Consider the following 19,549-nt stretch of genomic DNA (forward strand, 5'->3'; position numbering starts at 1 on the left):
TGGTGAAGGACATATTGGAGGTTGTGAAGCTGAAAGGGTAGCTCCCATAAAATGTATGAACCATTGGTTCATCATCTGGAAGAATGCGTCTCTTGTTTCTTTCCCAAGCCTTGCGAAACGAGCAAGAGCGAAGCTAGAAAATTTTTTAGGGGGCGAAATTAAATTTAATTTTTTTTTGCACATATGTTGGTCCAAGACAGCTTTAATGAATAAAAACTCTAGGCCTAGCTACACCAATCATGTCTTCTTGAATAATCCTTGTTAAGGCTTCTGAAAGGTGAACCAACTTAATCACGTCCAAAGGCCCATGAAATGCCCAAGTTGCCAAAAAATCTGCACACATATTAGCTTCACGATAAATATGAACACGTATAATAATTATGGCGAAGCAATGCTTTACAATTTCGGATCACTAAAGAGAGAGAATCATGTTTTTACAAGGGGTTCAAAATCTTATTAATAGCCTCAAGTGAATCTGACTCAATAACAAGATTCCTTAGGCCATGTTCCCAAGCCAAACGAAGACCATTATAAATAGCATAAAGATCAGCTTTGGTGATGTGCCCATGTCCTAATTTCCTAGTAAAGCCAAATAGCTAAGAACCATCAGTATCCCAACATAAACCACCCATATCTTGATCTTCAAGATTCGAAGTAGCCGCAGCATCCACATTCATTTTGACAAAGCCAGGCGATGGTCGAGACCAAGTAATAAGAGAATTAACTCGGCGATTAGACAGTTGTTGATTAAACTTATGACTATTAAAATTACAAATATTAGTAGTTATTAATTTGGAAGCATTACCTGACCATTAATAATCTGCTACAAACACTACCTTGTTTCTCTACCACCATATCAGCCAACAAGTAAATGCAAAGTATTGGTACCAAACAACAGAATTTTCCACTAGGAAGGAGTTGTTAGAACAATTCACACGCAACCATTCACTTAAATTGCATGAGCTGAAATGCACTAACCTTCCACCACAAAGATAATATGACCATAATATTTAAGATGAAGGGAAATCTCGAAGCGCATGCAACATATTTTCCTCATGACACCCGTATTTAGGACAAGTTGCATCGCTGGTAATATGTTAACGAGCACACACTGCCTTAGTTAGCAAATGGTCATGGGTGACCAGCCATAAGAAGAAACGAATACGATGAGGGACATCCAACTTCTAAATTTTCATCCAAAATCCATTGATAGAGGCATTAGATGTCAACAATTTATAAGTAGAGGAGACAAAAAAATTACCCTCGATAGATGCAATCCAAAAGTTGCGATCGCTCTCACCCTCCAAAACATGCACCATTGATAATTATTCCTAGAATTCAACTGTCAAGGTAGCTATCGACTCCTTATAAGAACTGGTATCGACGACCATGTCCTTAATAGTTAAGTGATGGAACTTAGAAGAGACATAAACCTAAAAATTCTCCATAATATAACAATTGCCCAACCATCTATCATACCAAAAGGAATTAGCGGCACCATCACCTATGAAATGTGTGCAACCTTTATAGACCAGAGCTTTTGAAGACTAAATACTCCTCCAAGTATGGGATGAGTTCGGTTTAGGTCTAGAATTAAGGAAATTCTCCCCCTTCAAGTATTTCGATCGCAACACTCAAGCCCAAAGAACAAAGTCCCCATTCTCCAATTTCCATCCCAATTTAGCAAGAAGAGCTATGTTCATGGAAGCTAAACAACGGATACCTAGACCACCTCTGCTTTTCTCTTAACACACAGTCTCTCACTTAACCAAGGACACCTTTTTATTCCCTAAAGAAGAACCTCAAAGGGAATTACGACTTAGACAATCTAATTCTTTTGTCACCGAAGCAGGTAATAGTGAAGTTTGCGTAGTATAGAGAGCTATAGAGCTAGTAAATGACTGCACCAAAACTGAACTCCCTGCCAAAGAAAGTTGATTAGCCTTCCAAGATGCCAAAAGTTTCTTCACCTTATCCAAAAAATAAGTATAGGTATGGTTGGTGACACGACCAGCGTGAAATAGGACACCAAGATAACGCCCAAGATCAATGCAATGAGACATCTAAGAGCAACTAGCAATATTCTTAATCACCTCAATAGGAACATTAGGATAGGTAAGAAAGAGAGATTTAGAATAATTAACCTTTAGTCCTAAAAAAAAACAAAATCGATTAAGACATTCCATCATAAAATTGTACTATTCGTTTGAAGATTCACCCAATATAATCAAATCATCTACTAAGAAAATATGTGATACTACAAAGAGAAAGAAGTTTTCGACTCCCCTTGTCAACTGCATGATCAATAATATCAAACATTTTCTGCAAACCAAAAACAAATAAATATGAAGACAACGGATCACTTTGTCTTAACCCTTGAGAAAGTTTAAAATACTTCATATTTTCCCCATTCCAAATAACATTCATTTCTGTCGAAGTGACACATATCATATTCAACGAGATCAAAGAATAAGGTAACCCCAAATCCATAAGAACCCAGTGCAGAAAGTCCTAATTGATCCTGTCATAAGCCTTTTCCAAATCAATCTTTAAAATCATACCTCCTCTTTGGCCTTTCTTTTCATTAGAGAATAGACTGTCTCTTGGACAACAATAATGTTATTAGTGGTCCCTCTACCCGAAATAAAACTACTCTATGTAGGAGAAATTAGATCCTTCAACAAAGGATGAATTTTATTTACCAAAATCTTTGAAAGTAGCTTGACAGTTACATTACATAATGAAATAGGACGAAATTGAGAAACTTTCTTCGGATTCTCAACCTTAGGCACCAACACCTCTAAAACTCTATTCAAAGATTCATCAAAAGAACCTATCATGAAAGAATTCCTGACAAAAGTACACAAATAATGTTGCACTACACCCCAGTTAGCTTGGTAAAATCCTGCTTGAAACCCATCAAGACTAGGGGATTTCCAAGGAGCCATAGATTTAAGAGCTACATGGATTTCATAATCGTGAGGAATATGAAAAAGTTGAGCAAGTTGTCGATCACCTAAAAGAACGGTAGCCCTCAGGCAAAACCAAGACAAGTTCAAATCGACATGTTCCTCTTGATAGACATATTGAAAATAGGAGATGAGCATCTGTTGTAACACTTATGGGTCTGAAATCTATTCTCCATCATCGAAATTTTAAAGCAAGAATTTTATTTCTATTCCTCCTCACCAATGCAGTAGTGTGAAAATATTTCTTAGTCCTATCACCAAATTGCACCCATGAGATCTTGATTTCTAGTACCAAAAAGATTCCTCCTGAGCCAAAACAATATTGTATTCAACCATAAGATCTTTTTCAATTCTAAAAAGAAACGGGTTAGGCTGAATTTCCAAAGCTTTTGCGCACCATCTAAATGAGCAAGAAGATGTCTTTTCTTTTGAAAATATTACCAAAAAAAAAGATTTGTCCTCCCAAGAAGCTTGAAACATATCAGAGAAACCCGCGTGAGTCTATTAGGCCATAATAAAATGAAATGGACGTGCTTCTCTATTAATAAAATTAGAACCAAAAAAAGAGACAACAATAGGGAAATGATCACTTTGAGAAAGAGGGAGGTTTCTAACAACGACATCCTCAAAAGCTTGCCTCCGCACCATATTACAAAGAGCCCTATCTAACTTCTTACGAATTAGACCATTAATATAATGACCATTACTCTGAGTGAATGTACATCTACTAGCATCAATTTGCATAAGTTTCCTGGTAACCATTATATCCCGAAATTGATCCATTCTCCTAAAAAAATCAGATGATCCACCTTGTTTCTCATCGGAAGACAAAATCTGATTAAAATCACTAAGAAGGAGCCAAGGCAAAGATCCAAAATCTGAAAAATCCTACAGATAATTCAAAAAAAAATCTTGAATTGAAGGTGTTGGACTTGCATAAAATAATATAAGAGCCCATCGCAACTTCTTTCCATCATCAATAATAAGGGAAATAAATTGTCTACTTCGAAAAACAACTTCCACACTACCAATAGATGACTTCCATAGAACCCATATACCTTTTGAAAATCCCAACGCATCCAATTTTTTTGTGATTATCAAATCGTAGATTTCAAATAACTTTATCAGCATTCTCCCCACTAATACGTGGTTCCATAATAATCAAAATATGAACTCAATGTAATCGAACTAGCTCATTTATGTTGCGCCTAGCTTTTAAGCTAGCAGCACCTCAACAAATCCAAAACAAAATCATGAAAAATCACAACTCAAGCAAGAAGTCAAAGCTTACAAACTCATTCTTGCATAGTCGACACCAAGGTCGTTGACTCACTACCACAAATAGCATTGTACATGCTAAAAGATACCAAAGAAGACTCATTACAAACCAACCCCATTGGAAATTCAGAAGGGGGACGTTGAGAAGGTAACAAATCAGGGCCAATAGAAGACGTAGCCACATCCTTCGATACAACAACTGAAGCTAGTTGACCAACATCCTTCAAAGAAGAAGGAAAATGATTTGAATTGAATATAGGATTAGAATGAGCCTTATCAGTGATATTAACACCAAAATATGGCCCAATTAAAGAGCCCAAACGTGTTGGGGAAGAGCTGACTTTAAAATGAATGCTCAGAGAAGGGTTTGTCAAAGAAGTTGAATAAAAAACAACATCCTTAGACTTACCAGTCAACTTTGCACCTTGTTTCTTCAGTTGACTCTCCCGTTTCCTAGGGTGAATTTTAATCCCCCCTCTTTCCTTAGATTCCAATCTTTTTTCATCCCCGCCCTAAAACCACTTTTATTCTACTTAACAAAATCTTTCAACGTAGCCCTAAATGTAATCTTATCATTATTACCAGAATCATCAACTGCATGATTCAAGGTAGAGATTCTCCTCATGTCATGCCGAAAATCTTTCCCAACCAAAGACTTCTCATTAGAAACTGGGTCTTTCACTTGTTTACACGTTTTGTGTTGCACAAGCATCCAAAGTTTCAAGGATGCTTCCATTGTAACAGCCCATTTTTAAGTGAGGTTGGAACAGAGGTTTCGGCACCACAAATCCGAGTCAAAATTAAAATTTTATTTTATTTTATTTTATGGTACCTAATGGAGAAATCGTTGGAGAGGTGAAAAAAACCCTATACTTTTCATTACAAAACCAATAAACCAGAAAAGGATGGATTATTTTGTGAAAGAATTTTTGGACCTATAAAAAGTGGAATTTGCGCTTGTGGAAATTATCGAGTAACTGGAAATCAAAAGGAAGGCCCTAAATTTTGTGAACAATGCGGAGTTGAATTTGTTATGATCATAATATTTTGGTCGTATAAATGACAACAAATGGGTCACTTTTTCCAATGATTTTTTTGAAAAATGAACTCAATTTCAATTAATTGATTCATAGCATCTGCTCTTCGATAGTATCTATTAATACTTTCAAGGTTAGAAGAAAAAAAGGAATAACTCAACTTGATGACACAATACAATATATATTTAATATTTAAGAGACTATGATCCAACTACTCGATACAACAATCTATTAGATCGTGTCCTTAGGCATCGTGATGCAATCATATCACATCTCAACTGGGTATGTATATTTCTAGGCTTTCATAGTTTTGGTTTGTATATAGGAAGGTTACATTAATATTTTGGTATGACAATTTTTACCGATTGTGTGTTCAATTAGGGAAAGGACTAAATTGCATAAAATGTAAAAGTTGAGTTCTAGTAGCTATAGGTATCAAATAGCTATGGAATTCAAAACTTAAGGTCCTTATATGGTAATTAGACCATTGAAGAGTAGTTAGTAGGTATCTTAATGAGTCGTCCATGGAAAACTTAGAAAATGGTAGGGACTAAATTGGAAATCAATAAAATTATTATATGATAATTAATTAAAAAGAAAAAAAATCATCTAATTTCATATCATCTTCCCAATTTTTCTATGGAAACCCTAGGAGAGAGGACAACAACTTTTCAAGCTAAATAAGGTATGAAATCAAGACCCGTTTTTAGTAATTTCTATATTTTTAGAATTGGGATAACCTAATCTCTCTATTTAGGGGACTTATTTGAAAAGTTATCAAGAAATGAAATTTGTGTCATGTATGAATATGTTGAAAATTAGAAATTTATTGTAGAAAATGAAAAGTTGATCGTAGATAAACAACTTTTAGAAAGCAATTTTTGATGAAAACTTGATTTGGGGACTAAAGTGGAAAAATGGTAAATCCCATGGAAAATTCTAAAATTTTTGAAATGTATGTGCTGTAATTGTAATATATAAATTTTGGATAGGCTATAAAAGAGGGTTAAATTTAATGAATTTCATTTTCCGAGCTTAGGGACGAAATCAGAATTTTTGAAAAAGATAGGGGCAAAATGGTAATTTTACCTAGGATGTAATAGGATGTAAATGTATATGAAAATTGATAGATTAATATTTAAATTTACCTATATAGATCCGGAATGACCAACCACGGAACTATATCGAGGAAAGCAAAAGGTTTCGGATTAGTTGAAATTCAAATACGAACCATTTTCAAGGTAAGTTTGTGTAACTTAAATATAAATGTTAATATGCTTGAATTGAATTGTATGATTGTGTTGATATGTATGAGATGATACACATAATGAAATAGTCATAAGTTGTGAAAAATGGACAAATTGTCATGTTCCGGTTGAATGTTAAATTTCAATGAGTTAAGAATAATAGTGCATATGTTGCAGATAGAATTTAGCCCGAACGGGTAATTCTAATATAAGCCCTATTGAGCTTAGGTTATAAATTGGATTTAGCTCGGACGGGTAATCCATATTAAGTTCTCTAGAGCATATGCTACTGATAGGGTTTAGCTTGGACTGGTAATCCTACTGTAAAATGTACGGCTCAAGAGTGTGCCTTTCTATTATGTACCCTAATGGGTACTTTTGCACATGTGTATATTACTCGAACATCCGTCGAGATTTCAATAGTTCAACGGAAATGACTCTTGAAGTGTGAAAATGTGAAATTAATGGAAGTGATACATGATATTCGCGACAGGTTTTAAATATTTATAATTAATCATTCTTGAAACTAACTATTATTATGATGAAGGCAAGTGTACCTATCAAACAGTAGTATAGTTTTAGCAAGACCGGATTGTCGAACCCAAAGGAACCAAGAGTACTAGTAATTACTTTATTTTTATTATCTAGCCTAAAAATTAAGGGATTTGTTTATCTAAATTAACTAAAATAAGAGTACAAAAAGAGAAATTGGGGAAAAGCTTTTGGGAAAATTCGATTGATTAAGACAATACCCAAGGAAAAATCCACCTAGACTTTACTTGTTATTTGACTCTGAATCAGATGATTTATTTATTTGACTTGATCCGTAGAAATCCCAAAGTTATATTATTATCTCTCTCGAGACTAGTAACGTCTAACCCTAGGTTGATTAATTGAAATCTCTTTCTAATTAACACCTAGTGTTGCATTAACTCGATCTATGGATCCCCTTATTAGGTTTCACCCTAATCTGGCAAAATCTTATCACCCTATCTCTAGGCGTGCAATCAACTTCGCTTAATTTTGACAAATTTACTCTTAGACAGGGTCTATTCCTCCTCTGAATAAGAGCAATAACTTGACTCAATATCTTGGAATATTAAAACAAGAATTAAGAACACATAATTAAGAACAAGTCAAATATTTATCATACAATTTAGGTAATAATAACAAGATTCGTCTTAGGTTTCATTCCCCTTAGGTATTTAAGGGGTTTAGTTCATAATTATAGAAGAAAACATCTCAGAAGAATAATGAATACAAAACATAAAGAAAACCTAAAACCCCTAAATGGAAATTGAATGGAGATCTTCAGCCTTGATGATGAATCCAGCTTCTAAGATGGACCAATCGGCTTCCCTTGAGTAATTCCTCACCTCCTATTCTGCGTCCCCTTTCTTAAGTGCCTCCTCAGGTGTTTAAATAGGCTTTAGAATGCCTAAGAGCCCTCAAAATTTGCCTTTTTCAAAATGGGTTATACTTGGGCTCGATAGGGACACGTTCATGTGCGATTACTCCAGTCTGTGGTCAAGGCTGTTGAATAGGCACGGGCATGTAGTCTACCCGTGTAAGTCGTGATTCGATCCTACCAAAGGGACACGACCGTGTGACACGCCCGTGTGAGGAAGTCCAGGCCGTGTTGATTTCTCATGTAGGTCCATTTTCTCCATTTTCAGCTCGTTTCTCGCTCTTTTTACTCTCCTATGCTCACTTAAGTATAAAACATGAAATTAAAGAATTAGGAGCATCGAATTCATCAAATCTAAGGAGAAACAATCCATAAATGTGCTAAGCATGGGATAAAAACAAGTATAAATTACGGTTTATCAAATACCCCTACACTTAAGCGTTTGCTTGTCCTCAAGCAAAATCCTCAACTCATAATCGAAATAAATTCTTCACAATTTATAATCCCTATCAATAATATCTCAAAATAATCCATAAGTATTCATACATTGAAAATTCAACTAAAAGTACATCAAAGTTTCAAACATTCCAAGTTGAGTATTTTGTCACGAAAACATAGGTGTCTCTCCTTATCTAAGTGATTACCTTTGATCAAAATATCACAAATTTTAACATCCTCACTAAAGATTCACTCAAATCACTCTAGGTGTTTAAGGGCATCAATTAAAGCACTCATTAGTCAATATGAAAAGTTATTACCATAGGCTTGCATGAAAATCAAATCTCTACCACCAGATATTGAGATGATACATAAATCAAAAAGGTCTTTAGAGGGTTGTAACGTGGCTTTGGTTAGGGGGTGTGGTCACAAGCTGAAAGAAAAGGTTAGAATCGAGATTGAATTGAAAAATTACCTAGCTAGAAAAATAACCAGTCATCAGTTGAATACAAGTAAGCTTCTTCCCAGAATATGGAATTAACACTGAAGCTCAGAATTGACGAATTACTATTAATATGTGTTGAAGTATTTTTTTTAAGAACAAGTCAAATACATAGAAGAACAAAACATAGCTAAGCAATTAGTTCAAATCAAATCTCGACAAAAATAGGGATCAAATTAGGGGATTTCAACAATAATGGGTTATGGGTTAATATTGAGGGTAAATCAATTAATGGTTTGTTAGGCTCAAAGGGGTTCACTAAGGGTCAATTATGAAGGTACGCTTTTGTGGAGTGAGTGGGTTAAACCTAAGTGCCTTTATCATCTTGACATATCAAATCAAATGGTGCGGTCTTGTCATGCATAATCAAGCAAGTTCTAGAATAACAAATCAATACTGACGCACTCATAATAAAAGTGAGCATGAAAGGAATAAATTATGCTCTAAAGGCTCAAGATCTCACAAAAATTATAGCTTTTTGATGGTTAAACTTATGAATTTCAACTCATGATAATACCTAAACTTAGGGAAACAACCTAAAAGTTTATAATTTTTCAAAAATCAACTTATCATGCTTGATTCCCTAATGTCTTAAAGTTTAAACAATCAATGCATAAATGCCTATGTTTTAATTCAAGACATATCAATAAAAATCATAAATTAACTAAAATTTATTCTAATAGTGATATGAGTGATTCACGTGAGAATAAGACAAAATTTAGGGATTTCTAATGATGTTATGAAAGATCTCCCCACACTTAAGATGTACATTGCCCTCAATGTACAATGATAGATATATTGAAAAATATAGATAAATAATCATAAAATTGGGAGAGAAGTGAAACTTTCTAAATGATGAATGAACTCCTTGAATTGGAGTTATGGAGAATAATCGGCTAAGGAAATAATGAGAGTGGAGAAGGATACTTTGGTGGTGGTAGAGGTTCAGTAGTCCATAAGTCCTGCGCCAAAAGAATATATATCTGGTGGTAGCTAAGGTCTTGGTCAAGCAGGACATGGCAGTCGTGGAGAACCTTTGCCAGTGGAGTTTTTAGTTCCTATGAGATGATGAGCTTTGGAGCTCTTTATAACTGTGATAGAATCAGGAACTTTTTAGGAAATATAAGGAAGCATAATTACTCGTAATGAAATAGCCGAAACTATTAATTATTTAATAAAAGTTATAAAAACTAAAATTAAAATAATAACAAAGGAAAATGAAATAAAAAGTACTTAAATAAGATAAATAAAGATAAAAAGTGAAAATAAAAATAATAAATAAAAAATTTTTAAACATCGTCATCGCTGGATGGTTTGCGAGGTGGTGGTGGCGATGAGATGTGGAAGTGCTGACAAATCTGATGTAGATTCGCATCAATGTGATCAAAGCACTGAAAACATTGCGGCTCAAATCGTGTAAGACGCTCAGAAATGTTAGAGTATGAAGCCGCCGCATGAGCTGAACGATGGATGGGTGGTGGCTGAGATGGTGGGTCCTCATGACGTGGGGGGACATCATCAGTAATGTCCTCTGGGTCATCCTCCTCGGTGGACTGGACGAGGCGGTACTGAGGAGGGTAGGTGCCACATCGTTTCTTGATCATCCCCATGTTTAGCATGCTCAAGTGACAGCTCGATTTAAGGCCTAAACAGAATATCAGTTTTGAAACCAAAAATATGAGATAGAACTAATTATTTTATAATTATTTGGAGGTCTATGATGTGGTTGCATAATTGTGTGAAAATTTCGTGAAGAATTTTTATGACTAAAGTGTCCAATTCGAAATTAGGGACTAAATTGAATAAGTTGTAAAACTTGCATTCTAGAAGCTTTTAGCATGAAATTGCTTTAGAATATTAATTTTAAGTCATTAAATATAAATTTGACCAATTTTTATGATTTTGGATAAAAATGGGCTTATAATTTTAAGTCATTAAATATAAATTTGACCAATTTTTATGATTTTGGATAAAAATGGGCTTACATGGATAAAAATTGAAAGTTTAGTAAAAAAGACATTTTGGTCATTTAGTTAATAAATGAGTTAAAAAGGGAAAAATCAAGCAAAAATTTTCTCATCTTCTTCATTAGGCTGAAATTTCAAGGGTTCTCCATAGATAGGGTTTGTTTCAAGCTTCCAAGCTCCATAGTAAGTTATTTCAAGCCTTGTTTTTAATGTTCTTTACATTTTTGGAGTCCCAGTAACTTGATTAAGTTTATTCTAGCAATAATTTAACCTAGGGTTTATATTCGGAAAAATAACCATAGGTGAAATGTGTTTATTTTGATGTTTTATGGTAGAATATGAAGCTTTAAATTGTGTTAAACAACTTATTCTAAGCGATTTTACGTGAAAACGAGTAAAACGACATAATCAATAAAAATACCTAATGTTCATAAGTACATATTAGAGTGTGAATTTGATATTTCTATAGAAGGGAAAAATGATCAACATGTCATAAAATATAAGAAAATACGATGAAGTTTAATTTCCGAGCCTAGGGGCAAAATCATAATTTTGTGAAACTTTAGGGGTAAAATTGTAATTTTCTCCATAGGATGTTTTTGGAGTAATTTGAGTAATGTGAGACATTAATAAGTCAAATGTGTTATTATAGATCAAGAAAGACGTTGAATCGACCTTGATCGGGGAAAAGAAAAGATTTCGAACTAAATTGCAACATTTCTATATTTTGCACCGAGGTAAGTTTGTACATAAATAATTTATCGATTCTTTTTATTTTATTATATTTTGTTATCATATGAAATGTGGCTGCCTATAGAATGATTATTTGTTGTAAATTGCAAATTGAAAAAGGACTATGAATAAATTGTAACATGTTGGAAAGTAAGGAATTTCCCAGTTGAGCCTTCGGAAGAGAGACGACACGAATGATCTATTGTGAGGTCACGTGTGTAGTACTAAGTGCAGGCTACTATGTGTACCGGATTATTGGTCGCATGTGTAGTACTAAGTGCAGGCTACTATGTATACCAGATAGCTTTGGCTACAAGTGTGAAAATATGTGCAGGCAACTGAGTATCAGTTATTATTCCGAAGAGTTCAACGGGAAAAACGATTAAGTAAAAATACATGTGAACATGATTATATGATGAATAAGTGCAGGTATATGTTTAAGAAAATTTTGAGAAATATGCTCGATATTTGAGTGAACTTCGATAAGACAAAATGGATTAAGTGAACTTATGTAAGAGTGAATTTTAGTAGTAAAACAATGTTGGACAACAGCAATTGCATGACTTTGAAAATTCCCCAAAAATTGTGTAAGTTGAATTAAATTTCAAATAAATTATTAATGAGTCTATTTTAATATAAAAGAAACATAGGGAGCAAAATAGTTCTATATTATGTGATATTCTAATTTTTTTGAGATAGTGTTAGAATGAATTTGAGATCCCCTATTTTGACTTGGAAAAATTGTTAAAAAGTGTATAAAAATAATTATGGGTTATAATTTATATTCATAGAATATTTGATGAGTATAATTTTAATAGAAAGAAACGAGAACATTATCCAAGTTATGTACTATGAGATATTTAATTTTTAGTAAGAAGAGGTCGGAACTGTTGGACAGTGAAATAGGGGGAAAATTAATGAATAAACTGTACTAATTGGGTAAACAAAAAATTCTAAATTTTTTATGGTAAGAAATTATATTAGTCTAGTTTTGGGGAAAATTAATGGATTTAAATTTTGAGTTTCGTAAGTCCATTTATAAATGATTTAGTGACAGTGACTCAAGAAAATAGCTTGACCTAAACATGAGATTATGTACTATTATGATTATTTTATTTTGAGAAATATGTTGATAAATAGTATATCCCTTACGTACTTACTAAGATTTACGCTTAATCTCTTTTCTTTCTCTTGTCTTATAGTGTCACTAGGCCAACTCGAGATTTGAAGATCGTCGGAGATCCATCTGCACTATCAATACTTTTTGGTATTTTGTAAACATTATTTTGGAGTTATGGCATGTATAGATGACTTGGTTTTTTTTTGTTATATGTCATAATTAAATTGGCCCAAAATGTTGGTCTTCAAAATTTAATAGTTCATTTTGTATATGCCCGTTGATGTTAACTAATATTGTTCAGGTTATAGGACATGAAAATGTATGTTTTAAAAAAAATTCTATGTCATGATTTTGTATGTTTGCATGTATTATGTTCCGGTAATGTCTCATACCCTATTTCGGCTTAGAACACGGGTAAGGGGTGTTACACTCGAGCTGCCCTATGGGGACATCTGGCCGATAAGAGTGAGGGAGGATGATTGTGTCGTTGTGTTGAGGAGCCCGAAATGTCGTGCCAATCGAGTCACATAGGGCCCAATAGAGATGACCCCCCTCCGATGTCGCTCCGTCTAATAGCGGATGGCGAGGGTGATGAAGTAGGTGAGGTCGAGGACGTGTCAGTTCTCCATGCTCTATAAGAAGTAGGCGTCATGGGTGGTGACGACGCTAATGCTCTCTCGTCTTCCCTTCAGAGTGTGAGCCAAGAGGGCATGTAGATACCTCAAGGATGGAGGGAGAGTCGATGCCTTGGAGCGACTAGGATCGTAGGTGGCCGAGGTAGGGACGAGGTCCCATCATCACTTTGAGGGAGAGTAGCGGATGTGGCGGTGGAGGGGGTCGATTTCATTGTCATCCATGAACTCCTCCGTGTACAGCCCTAGTGCAATCCCGAACTCGGGTACGCTCAACTGGTGCACTAGACCACCAAGGCAAAACTGGACCATTCTAGGATCGTCGAAGTTGGTCATGACGGTCTGAAGATGAAACGTCGAGCAGAGTTCCAATGTGAACTCGAGATACGTCGGCTCGATGATCTCAAAGAAGAGCCCCCACGGGTCAGTAGTTAGGAGGGCTCGGACCGCGTCAGCCAACTGAATATGTTCAAGTGGGGCCCAGTCAATGCAGCGGCCCACACCTAGGGGTCGGGCCCATAATATCTGATATAATTCTTCCTGGGTTCCTAAGGGAACCTGGAGGAACGGGTGCCTAATCTCTGCGGTAGGACCCGAGGATGACCCTACTCCTTTCCTTTTCTTTGAGGCGGGAACAGCGGTCTTCTTACCACGTGAGGATGCCATTGTACCTGCACTGAAAAGTCGAAGTTCAACCAACACGTTCCAAAGATAGCATGGAAAAATAAAACTACTTAGGAATATTTCATGAGACTCGTGTACTAAATGAAGATAACAAAACAAAAATAACTAAAGTAATTATATCAAGTTATTGAAATAGGACTATGAGAATAATACAACGGGAAAATCTAATGCATGAATGTATGTGGGTAAACATAAAATCCAAGGAAACAAGAAAAATGGATGAATGTAGTATGAAAAATGACAATATTCTTTAATGACAATCATGAGTATTATTATTATTCTACTGTGAATGTTCACTTAAAATAGTCAAATGGACCAGAGAAAACATGAAATAGGGAAAATATTTAAAGAAAATAGAGAGAAAAGAGCAAAAAAACACAAAAGGGAGAAGTTTGAACCGTCGAAAACAGTGTTGTAGGCGGCGCACGGGCGTGGCAGGTAAGGCGTGTGGAGTTGCAGCGGCTAGGGTTAGGGATTTTTGGAGAGGGAGATGATGAATAGTGAGGGGTTTATATAGAATTTGGGGCACACAGCCGTGGGGCACGCCCATATTCCCTAATTTTTGCCTGTGTGTTTCATGATTCTTAAATTTGGGCGCGTCTGACATTCAGCCCACACCCATGTTCCTTGGGCGTGCGGGTGCACACCGTCATGTCTTGCTTCATTCGCTTCTCCCACGCCCGTGTATGATAGCCCATGCTCATGTTCTTTTTGACAATGTCGACCACGAGTGAATGACACGGGCGTGGCGCATGCCCATGTTAAGTTCTCAGTTTCAACCACGGTTTCAAGGCACGGGCGTGTCTCACACCCATGTTGTTTTGATGGTTTTGCCCATGGCCATGTCATACGACTGTGGAAACTTATCGCATCCCGTGTTGGAGAAAAACTTTTGCCCTGTTTTCACACGGCCGTAGGCACGCCCGTGTGCCTGGCCTTGTGTATAGGAAAACCCTGTGTTTCAAGACTCAGTTAGTAGGTTAGATGTGAAAAACTAGAAAATAAATCATTACTGTTAGTGCTCGGGTTGCTTCCCGAGAAGCGTTTATTTATAGTCTAAGCTTGACTTACGTCTCTGGTGTGTGATCATGGTGGCTCGAGGAGTTTACACTCCTCATCCCTGCTATCAACTTCATCAATATAAGGTTTAAGACGAGTATTGTTTACCTTAAAAGTGCCAAATTTGGGATGAATTACCTCTACTGTACCATATGGGAAAATATTCAGTACCGTCAGAGGAATTTCTTCATTAGGTTCAGAAGTGGCAATGTGAGGGTCTGCTGCATCTAGTAGTACTTTTTCTCCAACCTTAAGTTGATTTGGTGCGTCATTGAGCTCGTCATGGCGTGGTTTTGGTTTATCGTGTGTCATCGGTCTATGTGTCCGCTATTCATCCAGTTCCTCCATTTGTAGCCTTCGTTCTTCATGGATAGGTCCTTCGTTGTTGTTTGAACACGGCTCATATGCGTTCTTCGAAACTGTTTCCTACACAGAGGGTTTCACCACATGATCAGTACTAGTAGAATGATTTATAGAACCACCTTCAATTTTTGATGTGTTACTTGAATTACAAGTTTGAAGGGTGATTGTTTCGTCTCCCACACGAAGTGTGGGTTCACCTGTACCAACATCAATAATGGTTCTAGCAGTCGCTAAAAAGGGTTGTCCTAAAATCAAAGGTGCGTTGCTATCCTCTTCCATGTCTAGAACAACAAAGTCTACTTGGTATATAAATTTATCGATCTTAACAAGAACATCTTCAATGATACCCCTAGGAAATCTAATGGTTTTATGAGCCAGTTGAATGCTCATCCTAGTTTATTTGGGTTTCCCAAGACCTAGCTGTTTAAACATTTTATAAGGCATAACATTAATACTAGCCCCTAAATCAGCCAAGGCATTATTTACGTCTAGGCGACCAATTAAACAGGGAATTGTGAAACTCCCTGGATCTTTTAACTTGTTGGCCAGCTTATTCTGTAGTATGGCTTATCAAACCACATTTAGTTCCACATGCGACGCCTCATCCAACTTTCGCTTATTTGTTAAAAGCTCCTTTAAAAATTTGACTACGTTTGGCATCTGCGAAAGAGCTTCAATAAACGGTAAGTTAATATGTAACTTCTTTAATAATTTAAGGAATTTACCGAATTGTTCTTCTGTGCGCTCTTTCCTTGTCGTGTTTGATGGCACACGGGGTTTGTATTCTTTACTTACCGATTTCTGGTCATTGTGGTCCACCTCACCCTTACCTTTACTTACCATTGTTTCTTGCCTCGGTTCTGGTTCAGGTGAAACTAACCCTTCCTCATTTTGAATGGTAATTGCATTGATCTGCTCTCTTGGGTTAGATTCAGTGTTACTCGGTAGGCTATCTTGTGGTCGTTTAGAAATCAATTTAGCGAGTTGACCTATCTGAGTTTCGAGCCCTTGGATCTAGGGGTGTTCAATCGATTAACAACCCAAAATAACATTAATCGAATTAACTGACCTTTCAAAATTTTTAACTGTTAACCAAACCGAAATTTTTTCAAAAAAATTAACCGAACCAAAAAATTTCCGATTAATTCAGCCGGTTAACCGAATTAACCAAAAATTATATGTTTTTAATTTTTGGTTAAAATAAGTATAAAATTAACCAAATTAATCGAATTAACTGAATTACCCGAATTACCCAAATTAACTGAATTAACTAAATTATTTGTATAAAATTATATGTTTTTTATTTTTAGTTTTAGTTTTAGATTTTTATTTTTATTTATTAAATTATTTTTAATTTTTATGATTGGGCTGGGTTGGGTAATTGGGTTAATATATATTAGATTGGGTGTTTGGGTTTATGTTGGATTGAGTTTGAGTGAATAGTGGGCTATTTATATATTATAATTTTATTTATTAATTTTTTCAGTTAACCAAATTTTTTCGGTTAACCGACTGATTTCGAACCGAACTAACCGTTAACCGAAAACCCAAAATTATTAACTGACCCCCAACCGAATTATTCGATTAACCGACCGATTAACTGAATTCGGTCGGTTAACCAATTTTTTTGATTTTACTCGAATTTAACCGAATTCTTGTTGATTTTTAAGTGCTGTCTCGGTATTCTGAAAACAAGTTTCTGACACCGAGATGAATTTTGTTAGCATCTCTTTAAGGTTCGGCTTTTTGGTAGGGTGGTTGTTGGAAGCCTAGAGGTGGTGGTGGTCGCTAATTTCCTTGGCCTTCCCATGAGAAATTTGAGTGGTTCCTCCAACATGCATTGTATGTATTACTATAAGGATTATTTTGAGATCGAGGATTATTACCCATGTAATTTAATTGCTCGTTCTCTATGTTGTGGCCATAGGGTGGGTAATCCAAATTGCTTGATCCACCTCCACTTGCTTCGCACTACATTACTGGGTGAACCTGTGAAGAACTAAGAAACCTATCAATTTTCTTACTAAAGAGTTCTACCTGATTAGAGATCATGGTGACTGAATCAATGTTATAAACGTCAACTATTTTCGTTGGCTTTGTCCTCATGACTTACCACTGATAATTATTCAGTGACATCTCTTCTATAAATTCATAAGCATCTTCAGGTGTCTTATTGTTGATGGTTCCGCTAGCGGCTGCGTCGATCATCTGTCGAGTCGAAGGATTCAGGCTATTATAAAACGTTTGAACCTGTAGCCAAAGTGGTAAACTATGGTGAGGGCATCTTCTCAAGAGGTCCTTGTATCTTTCCCATGCATTGTAGAGTGTTTCTAAATCCATCTACACAAAAGAAGAGATATCATTAAGTAATTTAGCCATTTTAGCCGGCGAAAAATATTTTAATAAAAACTTTTTGGTCATTTGTTCCCAAGTAGTGATTGACCCTCATGGTAACGAATTCAACCACTGTTTAGCGTTGTTTCTCAATGAAAAAGGGAATAACCGAAGGCGAATGGCATCATCAGAAATGCCATTAATTTTAAATGTATCACATAGTTCCAAAAAGTTTTCCAAGTGAGTGTTGGGATCTTCGTCCTACAAACCATCAAATTGAACAAATTGTTGTATGATTTGAATTATGTTAGGTTTCAATTCAAAATTATTTGCAGCTACAGCAGGTCTAATTATGCTCGATTCAATTCCTATTAAAGAAGGTTTAGTATAATCATATATAGTGCGCGGAGCAGGATTCTGATTAACAGTAATCACAGAAGGTAGCGAATTTTCTTAGTTTTCAACCATCTCCTCGGTTGTGGTTGAAGTATCATCCTCTTGCTCTTCCTCTGTGTATCGTAAGCTTCGCCTTATTTCTCTTCGTTTCTTCTAGTCATAAACTAGAAATACCTATCAGAAGAAAATAAATGAAGAATTAGAAAAGAAAATAAAAATTTAAATTGCAATAAAAGTAAAATGGCTAAAGTAATAAAAATTGAGTGATCCTAATATCCTAGTTCCCCAGAAACGGCACCAAAAACTTGATACGTGATATTCGCGACAGGTTTTATATATTTATAATTAATCATTCTTGAAACTAACTATTATCACGATGAAGTCAAGTGTACCTATCGAACAGTAGTATAGCTTTAGCAAGACTGGATTGTCGAACCCAAAGGAACCAAAAGTACTAGTAATTACTTTGTTTTTATTATCTAGCCTAAAAATTAAGGGATTTGTTTATCTAAATTAACTAAACTAAGAGTGCACAGAGAGAAATTGGGGAAAAGCTTTTGGGAAAGTTCGATTGATTAAGACAATACCCAAGGAAAAATCCACCTAAACTTTACTTGTTATTTGACTCTGAATCAGACGATTTATTCATTTGACTTGATCTGTAGAAATCCCTAAGTTATATTATTCTCTCTCGAGACTAATAACGTCTACCCCTAGGTTGATTAATTGAAATCTCTTTCTAATTAACCCCTAGTGTTGCATTAACTCGATCTATGGATCCCCTTATTAGGTTTCACCCTAATCTGACAAAATCTTATCACCCTATCTCTAGGCGTGCAATCAACTTCGCTTAATTATGACAAATTTACTCTTAGACAGGGTCTATTCCTCCTCTGAATAAGTGCATTAACTTGAGTCAATATCCTGGAATATTAAAACAAGAATTAAGAACACATAATTAAGAACAAGTCAAATATTTATCATACAATTCAGATAATAATAACAAGACCCGTCTTAGGTTTCATTCCCCTTAGGTATTTAGGGGGTTTAGTTCATAATTATAGAAGAAAACATATAAGAAGAATAGTGAATACAAAACATAAAGAAAACCCGAAACCCCTAAATGAAAATTGAAAGGAGATCTTCAGTCTTGATGATAAATCTAGCTTCTGAGATTCCCTTGAGTAATTCCTCACCTCCTACTCTGTGTCCCCTTTCCTAAATGCCTCCTCAGGTGTTTAAATAGGCTTTAGAAATCCTAAGAGCCCTCAAAATTGGCCTTTTCCAAATAGGGTTATACTTGGGCTCAGCAGGAACACGCCCGTGTGACACGTCCGTGTGTGATTACTCCAGTCCGTGGTCAAGGCTGTTGAATAGGCACGG

The 19,549-nt window shown here is 35.6% G+C and overlaps 1 non-coding gene across 1 annotated transcript; it reads left to right on the forward strand.

Moving 5' to 3' along the window:
• The first annotated feature begins 17,702 nt into the window (after positions 1 to 17,702).
• LOC121205140 (small nucleolar RNA R71) lies at positions 17,703 to 17,809 on the forward strand. Its single transcript, XR_005900224.1, has one exon. It is a non-coding gene; the product is annotated as a small nucleolar RNA R71 (small nucleolar RNA).
• Positions 17,810 to 19,549: the final 1,740 nt, after the last annotated feature.

The sequence above is a fragment of the Gossypium hirsutum genome, chromosome A08, assembly GCF_007990345.1.
Source record: "Gossypium hirsutum isolate 1008001.06 chromosome A08, Gossypium_hirsutum_v2.1, whole genome shotgun sequence".
NCBI lineage: Eukaryota > Viridiplantae > Streptophyta > Magnoliopsida > Malvales > Malvaceae > Gossypium > Gossypium hirsutum.